Below are 12,906 nucleotides of genomic sequence, written 5' to 3'. Positions count from 1 at the left end.
CTGCTGGCTGAACATCTTAACAATGATCTGGAGTGTTCCTGCTGGCTGAACAGCGCAATCACACACAATTCCTGCCTTTACCAATGTAGCAAGTTGAGAAATCTCATCTCTAGATGGTTGCGTCCCGTTGCTGTGACCTGACAAGGTGATACAGAAGTAAGGTCTGTCTCCTCGCTGACTGTATCTTCATCGCTACGCACAAGGTTACGCTATAATTTGCTGTGTAGCAGACATTGGGTCGCCCTGCTCTCATCTACAGGTCATTATCAATTGCCAGATTTAATTATTCATCCCCCTGGGCGTCGGGCTGGGGCACCTCAGCACCAGAAGTGAAAATGTATCCGAGGCTTTCTCTATACGACGCTATAGAACAAAAGAACTTCTGATTTTAATTACTTGCAAAATTTTAGGAAATCTTAGCTGATAATATCATTTGCATTAGATATTTTCTTATACGTTACTTTTTATTTACACCCCCGTATGGTGTACAAATAACTATACCATATAATAACTTATTATAAGCTCCATTTATTAGTGCCGTGCATTGACTAAATAATAAAGTATCCCTAAACCTTTATTTTTTAATAAATCCATAGGACAGATACATATAACACACTTTGAACTTTTATTAAAGAAGTAGGTCTGATTTGCCTCCACTGATCACACCTGAACAATAGAAGTCTATGGAGTTGTATGGTTTCCCTGACTTTTGTTATCCTGGCAGTTGATTTGCACATGATTTTCTGTTCACTGTTTGAAAATCTTAATAAAAATTACAGTTAAAAAAAAGAAGTCTATGGAGTAAGGGGAGGGGTGGGGACTGTTCACAGTACAGAAACATCACAAAAACATCTGTATTATAGAGAGACATTTATATTTCACAACACCAGTCTCCAGTCTCCTCCTGACTGATGGATTTCATTGTATTTCTCTTTTCCCTCTCCATAGACTTCATTGTAAACTGATCTGTTTGTGTATAGTGTAGGAACAGAGAAAGATATAAAGTATTTACAGAAGTAAATAAAAAGTATCTTTTTTTTTTTAACAAAATTTGTTCCCTTCGTTTGCACTATTGCTATATTGTTATATTGTTTACACCTGAAATACAGTGCTGAAATAATACCAACATATACTTACTAGAGATGAGCGAACACTAAAATGTCTGAGGTTTGAAATCCGATTCGAACAGCCGCACACTATTCGACTGTTCGAACGGATTTCGAACCCCATTATAGTCTATGGGGGGGAAATGCTCGTTTCAGGGGTTTGCAAAATTCGATAAAATTATACTCACCAAGTCCACGAGTGATGGTCGGGCTGGATTCTCCTTGAAGTCTTCTCCCGGCGCAGCGCCCCCGTGGCGTCTTCCAGCTGGAATTCACTCTGCCTAGGCATCGGGGCCTAGGCAGAGCCGACTGCGCATGCGCGGTCGGCTCTCCCCGGCCCGACGCCTGAGCAGAGCCGACTGCGCATGCGTGGCCATGCCCGCGCATGCGCAGTCGGCTCTGCCTAGGCCGGATGCCTAGGCAGAGTGAATTCCAGCCGGAAGACGCCGCGGGGACGCTGCATGGGGAAGACTTCTAAAGTTAAGAGAAGAACCAGCGTTGATTGGCAGAATGTATAGCATTCTGCCAATCAATGCTGGTTCTGCATCGAACCTTAAACTTCGAACAGCTAGTAGTGTTCGATCGAGTACGAGTATTTAGAATACCGTAGTATTTGATCGAACACCTACTCGATCGAACACTACTCGCTCATCTCTAATACGTAACAAATAATAGCTCCATACATAGAATAATCTAATAACAATACATAAAACCATGCTATATAGTTATTATAGCATAATAAGTGAAGGCCACGTGTACTGACCCTTCAGCAGCTGATCTGCGATTACATACCGCATACTCCTGCCCTGACCTAAAGTTATGGATCCATAAGAGGATTCTCCTCTGACCTTCCGACCCTGATGCCACAGTTGGCTATATATATTTATCACTGCCCATAAACATCTCATACATCCAAAAATATAAAAGAAAATTGGAGTCATGGAGGAATCATGCATACATAATTTATGTCAATTTTCTTCAATTACTTTTGTGGAGCCAGATAAGAAAGAATACAATTAGGCCAAATGGACATGTTCTGTAAAGCAACTTTCTATCTTTCTAAAGTAGACATATTTATAACATCATCGCTATGTATTATTCAGGAGCAGGGATTCACAGCCGGGTCGGAAAGACATCCACTTATATGGGAGACATGTAGTTAAATAAAAAGCTATAAGAATGGCCAGGGGCGATCCATTGGGGGTACGTCGCGGTTGAATGCAATCTCGGGGTATCTTTTGTTATGTAAAGTTTGCATACAGATTTCAGTAATATAGATGCCCTTAGTGTAAGAGAAAACAAATGAATCCTCTTATATTTATAGAGTCATTTTAAGTATCATTCTAAAACATCTTGGTGAGGAATTCACTACAATGGTTGCACCACATTTCTAATATTTCCCCTCTTCAGCAAATAATTCCTCATGTGCAGGAAAGCGGATGAGTTGCAGATCAGTGGTGGACAAAGACTTCCCATTGATCAAAATAACAGGGGTATTTTTCTCCCCAGCCTGAATGGAGCAGTGGTTAGGGAAGCCCCGACTATTCATTTCTATAGGACCACCAGAGACAGGTAAAGTCTAGAGATGAGCGAACAGTGTTCTATCGAACACATGTTCGATCGGATATCAGGGTGTTCGCCATGTTCGAATCGAATCGAACACCGCGTGGTAAAGTGCGCCAAAATTCGATTCCCCTCCCACCTTCCCTGGCGCCTTTTTTGCACCAATAACAGCGCAGGGGAGGTGGGACAGGAACTACGACACCGGGGGCATTGAAAAAAATTGGAAAAAGTCATTGGCTGCCGAAATCAGGTGACCTCCATTTTAGACGAATAGTGGATTTCAAATCCGGGTCATATGAGAATGTGAACTTTGTGACTATGAGACAGGGATAGCTGTACAGGCAGGGATAGCTAGGGATAACCTTTATTTAGGGGGGAATGTTATTAAAAATAACTTTATGGGGCTCTATCGGGTGTGTAATTGTGATTTTTGTGAGATAAACTTTTTCCCATAGGGATGCATTGGCCAGCGCTGATTGGCCGAATTCCGTACTCTGGCCAATCAGTGCTGGCCAATGCATTCTATTAGCTTGATGAAGCAGAGTGTGCACAAGGGTTCAAGCGCACCCTCGGCTCTGATGTAGCAGAGCTGAGGCTGCACAAGGGTTCAAGCGCACCCTCGGCTCTGATGTAGGAGAGCCGAGGGTGCACTTGAACCCTTGTGCACCCTCAGCTCTGCTACATCAGAGCCGAGGGTGCGCTTGAACCCTTGTGCACACTCTGCTTCATCAAGCTAATAGAATGCATTGGCCAGCGCTGATTGGCCAATGTATTCTATTAGCCTGATGAAGTAGAGCTGAATGTGTGTGCTAAGCACACACATTCAGCTCTACTTCATCGGGCTAATAGAATGCATTGGCCAGCGCTGATTGGCCAGAGTACGGAACTCGACCAATCAGCGCTGGCTCTGCTGGAGGAGGCGGAGTCTAAGATCGCTCCACACCAGTCTCCATTCAGGTCCGACCTTAGACTCCGCCTCCTCCGGCAGAGCCAGCGCTGATTGGCCGAAGGCTGGCCAATGCATTCCTATGCGAATGCAGAGACTTAGCAGTGCTGAGTCAGTTTTGCTCAACTACACATCTGATGCACACTCGGCACTGCTACATCAGATGTAGCAATCTGATGTAGCAGAGCCGAGGGTGCACTAGAACCCCTGTGCAAACTCAGTTCACGCTAATAGAATGCATTGGCCAGCGCTGATTGGCCAATGCATTCTATTAGCCCGATGAAGTAGAGCTGAATGTGTGTGCTAAGCACACTCATTCAGCACTGCTTCATCACGCCAATACAATGCATTAGCCAGTGCTGATTGGTCAGAGTACGGAATTCGGCCAATCAGCGCTGGCCAATGCATTCTATTAGCCCGATGAAGTAGAGCTGAATGTGTGTGCTAAGCACACACATTCAGCACTGCTTCATCACGCCAATACAATGCATTAGCCAGTGCTGATTGGCCAGAGTACGGAATTCGGCCAATCAGCGCTGGCCAATGCATTCTATTAGCCCGATGAAGTAGAGCTGAATGTGTGTGCTAAGCACACTCATTCAGCACTGCTTCATCACGCCAATACAATGCATTAGCCAGTGCTGATTGGTCAGAGTACGGAATTCGGCCAATCAGCGCTGGCCAATGCATTCTATTAGCCCGATGAAGTAGAGCTGAATGTGTGTGCTAAGCACACACATTCAGCACTGCTTCATCACGCCAATACAATGCATTAGCCAGTGCTGATTGGCCAGAGTACGGAATTCGGCCAATCAGCGCTGGCCAATGCATTCTATTAGCCCGATGAAGTAGAGCTGAATGTGTGTGCTAAGCACACACATTCAGCACTGCTTCATCACGCCAATACAATGCATTAGCCAGTGCTGATTGGCCAGAGTACGGAATTCGGCCAATCAGCGCTGGCTCTGCTGGAGGAGGCGGAGTCTAAGGTCGGACCTGAATGGAGACTGGTGTGGAGCGATCTTAGACTCCGCCTCCTCCAGCAGAGCCAGCGCTGATTGGCCGAATTCCGTACTCTGGCCAATCAGCACTGGCTAATGCATTGTATTGGCGTGATGAAGCAGTGCTGAATGTGTGTGCTTAGCACACACATTCAGCTCTACTTCATCGGGCTAATAGAATGCATTGGCCAGCGCTGATTGGCCGAATTCCGTACTCTGGCCAATCAGCACTGGCTAATGCATTGTATTGGCGTGATGAAGCAGTGCTGAATGTGTGTGCTTAGCACACACATTCAGCTCTGCTTCATCGGGCTAATAGAATGCATTGGCCAGCGCTGATTGGCCGAATTCCGTACTCTGGCCAATCAGCACTGGCTAATGCATTGTATTGGCGTGATGAAGCAGTGCTGAATGTGTGTGCTTAGCACACACATTCAGCTCTACTTCATCGGGCTAATAGAATGCATTGGCCAGCGCTGATTGGCCAGAGTACGGAATTCGGCCAATCAGCGCTGGCTCTGCTGGAGGAGGCGGAGTCTAAGATCGCTCCACACCAGTCTCCATTCAGGTCTGACCTTAGACTCCGCCTCCTCCAGCAGAGCCAGCGCTGATTGGCCGAATTCCGTACTCTGGCCAATCAGCACTGGCTAATGCATTGTATTGGCGTGATGAAGCAGTGCTGAATGTGTATGCTTAGCACACACATTCAGCTCTACTTCATCGGGCTAATAGAATGCATTGGCCAGCGCTGATTGGCCGAATTCCGTACTCTGGCCAATCAGCACTGGCTAATGCATTGTATTGGCGTGATGAAGCAGTGCTGAATGTGTGTGCTTAGCACACACATTCAGCTCTACTTCATCGGGCTAATAGAATGCATTGGCCAGCGCTGATTGGCCAGAGTACGGAATTCGGCCAATCAGCGCTGGCTCTGCTGGAGGAGGCGGAGTCTAAGATCGCTCCACACCAGTCTCCATTCAGGTCCGACCTTAGACTCCGCCTCCTCCAGCAGAGCCAGCGCTGATTGGCCGAATTCCGTACTCTGGCCAATCAGCACTGGCTAATGCATTGTATTGGCGTGATGAAGCAGTGCTGAATGAGTGTGCTTAGCACACACATTCAGCTCTACTTCATCGGGCTAATAGAATGCATTGGCCAATCAGCGCTGGCCAATGCATTCTATTAGCGTGAACTGAGTTTGCACAGGGGTTCTAGTGCACCCTCGGCTCTGCTACATCAGATTGCTACATCTGATGTAGCAGTGCCGAGTGTGCATCAGATGTGTAGTTGAGCAAAACTGACTCAGCACTGCTAAGTCTCTGCATTCGCATAGGAATGCATTGGCCAGCCTTCGGCCAATCAGCGCTGGCTCTGCCGGAGGAGGCGGAGTCTAAGGTCGGACCTGAATGGAGACTGGTGTGGAGCGATCTTAGACTCCGCCTCCTCCAGCAGAGCCAGCGCTGATTGGTCGAGTTCCGTACTCTGGCCAATCAGCACTGGCCAATGCATTTCTATGGGGAAAAGTTAGCTTGCGAAAATCGCAAACTGACAGGGATTTCCATGAAATAAAGTGACTTTTATGCCCCCAGACATGCTTCCCCTGCTGTCCCAGTGTCATTCCAGGGTGTTGGTATCATTTCCTGGGGTGTCATAGTGGACTTGGTGACCCTCCAGACACGAATTTGGGTTTCCCCCTTAACGAGTTTATGTTCCCCATAGACTATAATGGGGTTCGAAACCCATTCGAACACTCGAACAGTGAGCGGCTGTTCGAATCGAATTTCGAACCTCGAACATTTTAGTGTTCGCTCATCTCTAGTAAAGTCCAATGCCGTTTCCGACCACCACTCCACATTTGCCCAATGGTCTTTCATGCCAGAATCGGATTACATGGCTGCGATCTATCCTCGTGCCTAGTTTTGTTCACATATTACTAATGGTCCATTGTTCATCTACCATGTCATATGACATAACTTTTTTGCAGCTAAGGACCAGAAGGTTGTGCTGGAACCCATAGCAGGGAGGACGGGTATCAATGTCCTTATCCATATCCTTACAATAGTCCCTGCACCTGTCTAATTTTTTTTGAGAACATGGACAATCTCGTTGCATTTTTAGATTGAGTTTGACTATTGGATCCCCCATCATTCTTTGGGCTTGCAGGTCCTGTCTTGACCCAGAGAATTGGCAGGAAATTACTGGAGTAGGTCACTACTACAGTCAAAGTGGGAATTTCTTGTGTGTCAAGACAGGCCAGACAGGGACGTAGAAACCAGCAAGAACGTAGGCATTATGAGACTTTAATACTTTCTCCAGGATTACAATAGGAGAGTGATGTCACCGAGCCTAATGTTGCTGATTTATAAGTCTTTCATGAATATCAGCCCATATGGCATTGTGATGGTTGCCATTAGTAGTTGCCACCCAGCATCTGTTGCTCATTTATGGAACAAAGATAACTTGGAGACAGACAAATCGATCCTTTAAAGACTTTCTACAAGACAACAACCCAGAGACACAAACTTCAAGGTCATTTTTTAATTGTGCGGAAAAATAATCCCAATCATCATAGGCTAGTGACCTGGAAGAGGAGCAGGAAAATGGGCTCGGCTAGAAATATTTATTTTTCATTTTTTATAATAATTTGTAAAGTACATTAATAATCACAATTGTACTTGTCTCTATAACCTTAACCTGCCCTTGACTCCTAGGGAGAATTGACTACTAGATGTGGAAACTGAAGTATGACGTTAATAGAGTATGCACAAGCGGCAATGGACGACCTACATATATGTTTTCTTTTTATGTTGTGCCTATATGTCATCTCGATCAAAGTGCCTACTAAATGGTGTGACTGGCATTGTATCCTTTGGGGAACGGGCTCTGAATCGACTGATGTCTGCTCCAGTGCTTTACTCTACTGCCATCTGCTCAGCACTCAGCCCTTTATAAATGCTTTTGGAATGAGGATGAAAGTGGCTCTCGAGTCTGTTCAGATGGGGTAATCTGTAAGTAACAGATTGCCTATATTTTTCTTCCTTAAAATAGGTGCTCCATTAGAGGTCAGATGAATTTTTTTCATCCGTTAGTTATGCTTGTGGACTATACAGCGTATGAACCAATACGGTTGTTAGTCTGTTTAGGGCTTCCAAGAAAAAAAATCAATACTATGTTGAGAATTGTTGCAGGTTTATCATGGCTGTCCGCGGGTCTAATATGTACTATTACATGCAGCCCTTACTGGTTTTATTTGTCAGGCTATCGCTAATGCTACAGAGACTTGGATGAGGGAGCGGTTTTTATGATTGATTTATATTTAATGCCTACTTCTGTTGTAATTTTACATTCATATAGTTGGTGTAATAGACCGCTAGTGTTACAGAAAAAGGGGAACGGGTCAATTCAGTATAGGTTATACTGACATAGATGAGGCAGTAGAATCCAATCCAGAGTATGGTAGTTATATTTTATTACAGGGTTATTGCCCTGGGACCGGCAGAACGCTGAACCATGGGACGTATTTGATAACAAAGCTGTACGTATGGAGAATATAGATTAGAACAGAGACTAAGTGGTATGCTTTCTTATTTTATATATGTCAAAGTTTAACCTGAACCTGAAAACTTACAAAACAAGAGGTAATTGAAACAGTCCAGTAAGGTTTGCTACAACTGCTTACTTAACTTTGCTTCCTGTTGTTTTTGGATAAGCTTTGATGCGTCTGTACATGAGGAGTATTTCTGGTCATTGTATTCCTTATATTTTCCTTTTTTTTCTATAGCTATAGTTTGCATTTCTATCTGAGCTGTGAGGTGGAAACTATCTGCCATACACTACACACAGTGAGAAGAGGAGAATCTGCTCATTACTCAGAAACAATCTTGTTTGAGTAAAGTGATTCTCCTCACTCAGGAAGGCTTACTAAAGGGCAGTGGTGTAACTAGGAATGGTGAGACCCTATAGCTAACTTTTGACATGGGTACACAGTATTATTCCCCATAGTGGCCCCTGCACACAGTATGATGCCCCATAGTTGCCCCTGAACACCATATAATGCCCCATAGTGTCCCCTGCACACAGCATTATTCCCCATAGTGGCTCTTCCACACAGTATGATGCCCCATAGTGGCCCCTGCACACAGTATTATCCCCCATAGTGGCCCCTGCACACAGTATTATCCCCCATAGTGGCCCCTGCACACAGTATTATCCCCCATAGTGGTCCCTCCACACAGTATGATGCCCCATAGTGGACCATGCATGAACAATTGCTATACTCTGAGGTCTTTTCAGAAACCAGAGTATAATAATCGGAGACCCAGGGGAGGATATAAACAAAAAAAAACACTGTTACTTACCTCTTCCGGGATCCAGCACACTCCCCACTGATTTGAGCCATCTTCAATGATGGAAGAGATGTCACTTGAGCTGAGGATTGCATTGCAATGAATAAGGAAGCAAGCTCAGCTCACATGATGTCACACAAGTAGGTCCGAAGCCTTCCGGAGCCAGGAGAGGTAGATAGCAGTGTTTTTTTTTTTTATGTTCCCTCACCTCCCCTGGGCCTGAAATCATTATACTCAAAGGTCTGAAAAGACACCCCCCAGGTATAATAATGTTTGTGGGGTTTGCGGGCCCGCGGATTCACTTACCGATCCTGACTCCTGCTCACAGCCGCCTCCGTAGAAGGGTAAGCACCATGAGCAGGAACCAAGATTGTTAACTAAATAGGGCCCAAGAGTTACTCCAGTAGGTAACATCCTATTAAAAAAATAAATAAATAAATCAGCAGTGGTATCGGCTGCACCGGGCCCCCTAATGTCCCGGGCCCTGTGGCAGTCACTACCACTGCTACCCTGATAGTTATGTTCCTGCTACAGGCTACTACAACCGTTTTCCACACTGTGCCAGCTCTGAAAAGTGCTGGAGGCTTGGTGCAATGCACTATAGCCAATAATGACCAACTACTACTTGTATCTTGCCTGTATTTTAAGCTGCCCCGACCCTGACTTTTGGGTTTTGCACTAAGGGTACAACCTGCTGTACAAGGTCATACTGCCTTTGGCTATATACTTGTAATATAATTCACCAATAGGAGCAAATCATGATTACGGTAACTTTTTTCCTAGCAAATTCAGCAAAAAGTTCCTTCATTCCTTTCAGCCAATTTCTTCATTTCCTTGAAATTGTATAAATTTAAATGTCTACCTGTATATCTATATACTTTTTCTGATCTCCAAAACCATCCTAATCCTCTGCAGGCATATTCCGTTGCGATTTGCTAAAGAACTGAAATCTATGCCATCCATTAAAATTGTGCCAAATGCAAGTTCACTTTTATTTTGTGAACATGAATGCCTTCGGTTTAGACACAAATCAGTCTGTAAGCTTGGTAGACAGATTTAATCCTAGCATTTTGTCAAACTATGCAAGCGTTTCTTTGCAGGCACACATTTGACACTGCTGGAAGAGACACATCACAATCCCTTAATGCCACATGTGGAATGAAACAAATACAATCTAGTCCAGGCAGTGAGTGGTAATTCCATCTGCTTTAGGATTCTCTTTTGTGTATGTGTAGCCGAGGACATGGCAGAAGACCCAGGATTGAGATTGCCTTTATTCCCATAGAGCGAAAGGAATTAGGTTGCAGTTGAATACATTTGCGTTAACTTGACACACATCCTGTAGTTTTCGATATATATCAGAAGACACAGTGCAATGAGGGGTCAACGTGCCCTAAATTATGCTGCCTGTGTGGTGACAGTCTCTAGAATCTACAGTATTTAAGGGGGAGGGGATCATCCTTTGCCTTCAGTATAGATAATCTGTCTATTTTATCTCCTACCGACTTTTTGAGGCATCTTGTGTTTCCTTTGACTTGTCACTGGATAACCGAGTCCAAATTGACCTTGTTGGAAATTTTATTTAATTTACATGAACAGCTTAAGAAAATGTAACTGGTAAGAGATAAATTTGCAGCTGAGTACATTTTATCATTATAGACAGCAATTTTATGCTGTCTATAAGAAGGTCGGAGGCGTGCTGGTCAAAATGTATATCCTTTATTTAACACACAACGCGTTTTGGGCTAAACACCCTTTCTCAAGTATATATCAGGGCTAGTAAGGTCACAACTATATTGTCCAGTGCTGCATATGGCTGAAATGCATCCACCAGTGGTGGCACATATTTGAAGATAAGCCATGTGGACCATGTGGTCTTACGCTGAAATAGACAATTCAATTGATGCATGTGCTTCAAGATGGGGGGGCTTTGATCAGGAAGCCTCAGAAAGGGGGTTTCTGAGGCTTCTTGGTCCTAGCTGGCATTTGCTTCTTGGTCTCTATCAACACAAAGGAAATGACTGCTTAACCAATCACTGGCTAAGGTAGGTCACCATTCTTGTCTGTGATTGGCTGAGTGGTCACTTCCTGCATCAAAAGAACAGGAAGTGGAAACCAGTTAGGATCCAGGAAGCAATGGAATGGACATGGAAGGGAATTGTTGAGGTGAGTACTACTTATTTTGTACTGACGCCATTCTAAATCTTGAAGAGGTTCTTTCATCTCCACCATCACCATCTCTTTACATCTTTCAATAGGTGCTGCTCCACTGATTCTGGTACAAATGGAATCTTTTTCTCGACACTTCCCCATTCTTGAGCAATTATTTCTGTCAGGTTCACCATAGTTGTGTTGTCTGCCATCAAGAAGTTGGTTCCTATCCATCTGCTCCTGCTAAGGACCACCCATATGACAGTAGAGCACGATTGTGAATACTGGTGGGGACTGGAGAATAAATTCTAACTATACCAGAATCACTGGATCGGGACCAATTGAAGAATGCAATTGGTTGACGGAGGTGGTGAAAGGTCTTCTTTAAATTCCAGAAAATCATGAGCAATAGATTTTGCAAGCCATGAGTATCAGGTTTTATGGATGTGAACAATAGTGTTCACATTCATGGATAGCAAATGGAGAAGTTTAATAGAAAATACAGCAATTTTCATTATGTAGTGCCTTAAAGCATTAACATAAATGAATGCCTACTGTGACATCGCAAGGTCTACAGCCACCATAGACTTTGACAATTGTAATAGATGTATTACTATATCACTAATTAACTTCCGAGTTGAATAGAAAATATTAACCCCCCCCTGCCCCCCAAGAGCCTGCACTCCATCATTACCAGTAATATATGAAATCGCCAGGTATATCATTGCAATCACAATCTTCATTGACCTGCACGAAATAAAAACAGTAACATTTCATCTCCTGGAGTCCTCCAGTGACCTATTGTAGTTAAGCGTGATCTTATCTGTGAAATGCTGTTATTATAAGCGCTGATGTGGAATTCTCTCCAAACAAAGCTGGAGTCTCATTGCGCCTCTGCCTGGAATTCTTATCACATTTGCAATAGTAAGCCGCACTCCCTAATCCAATTGACTTGGTTTGCCTGCCTCCCAGACATTATTTAAATTCCACTTCTTAAAAAATGTGTCCTAGTTATACACAATTTGTCACACCCGCTTACACATTTAGGCGTACAATCAATACTGGACCAGGATACGTGTATTTCGGGAAGGATTTTACTCCGAATAAACAAAATGAACCCAAATATTTGACCTCATTCAAGCAGAGGAGAGAACAAGAGAGGCGAAGAATTGTCATGCAGGTCTAGTTCTGGAAGCTTGGATATAGATTCTGTTCTGGATCTACAGTGACCGTCGGACATGAACAATGTGCAGTCCAGGAGGACGTCAGGTATACTGTCTAGCTTGTCAAAAAAAGCAGGTTGGAAACTTTGTGAGTCGCTTAGGGCTTGTAATACTGTCCTGGTCGGCATATGGTGGCAGGGACAGTCCCAATGCACAATGTCTCATATTACCTTCGGTGTGGTTTGTAGTGGAGCAACAATCTGCCCTCTATTGTTTTTAGTAATTTTTCCAAAAATTTCCAAAATTTTTCAGTGTATAATGAATCCAATCATCATATAAGTGCCCATACACATTTAAGTAGATTTCGTGATCAAAATTACAGCCAACTTGAATCTGCTAACTCGCTGCACCGTGATAATTCAACACAACTTATCGAAAGCAATGGAACAAAGTTAACTTGTTAATGTCATGTTAAGCTTAGCTACATCTATATACAAATGTGTAGCGTTATGGATTGTGTTAGTGCCGTCTGTCATGGGTGGCGTAGATTGGCATCTCTAGCAAAGCTAAATAATGATTAAAGTTTACACCGCCAGTAAATTCACTTCGCTTCCCTGCCAGCCTGATGTT

The 12,906-nt window shown here is 43.9% G+C and overlaps 1 protein-coding gene across 4 annotated transcripts in view; it reads left to right on the top strand.

Annotated features, from left to right (window-relative positions):
- PRKG1 (protein kinase cGMP-dependent 1) overlaps window positions 1-12,906 on the top strand; it is a 726,550-nt gene that overhangs the window by 504,313 nt on the left and 209,331 nt on the right. The window lies entirely within an intron of this gene.

The sequence above is a fragment of the Leptodactylus fuscus genome, chromosome 10 (genome assembly GCF_031893055.1).
Source record: "Leptodactylus fuscus isolate aLepFus1 chromosome 10, aLepFus1.hap2, whole genome shotgun sequence".
NCBI lineage: Eukaryota > Metazoa > Chordata > Amphibia > Anura > Leptodactylidae > Leptodactylus > Leptodactylus fuscus.
This window is presented reverse-complemented; position numbering and strand designations above follow the sequence as displayed.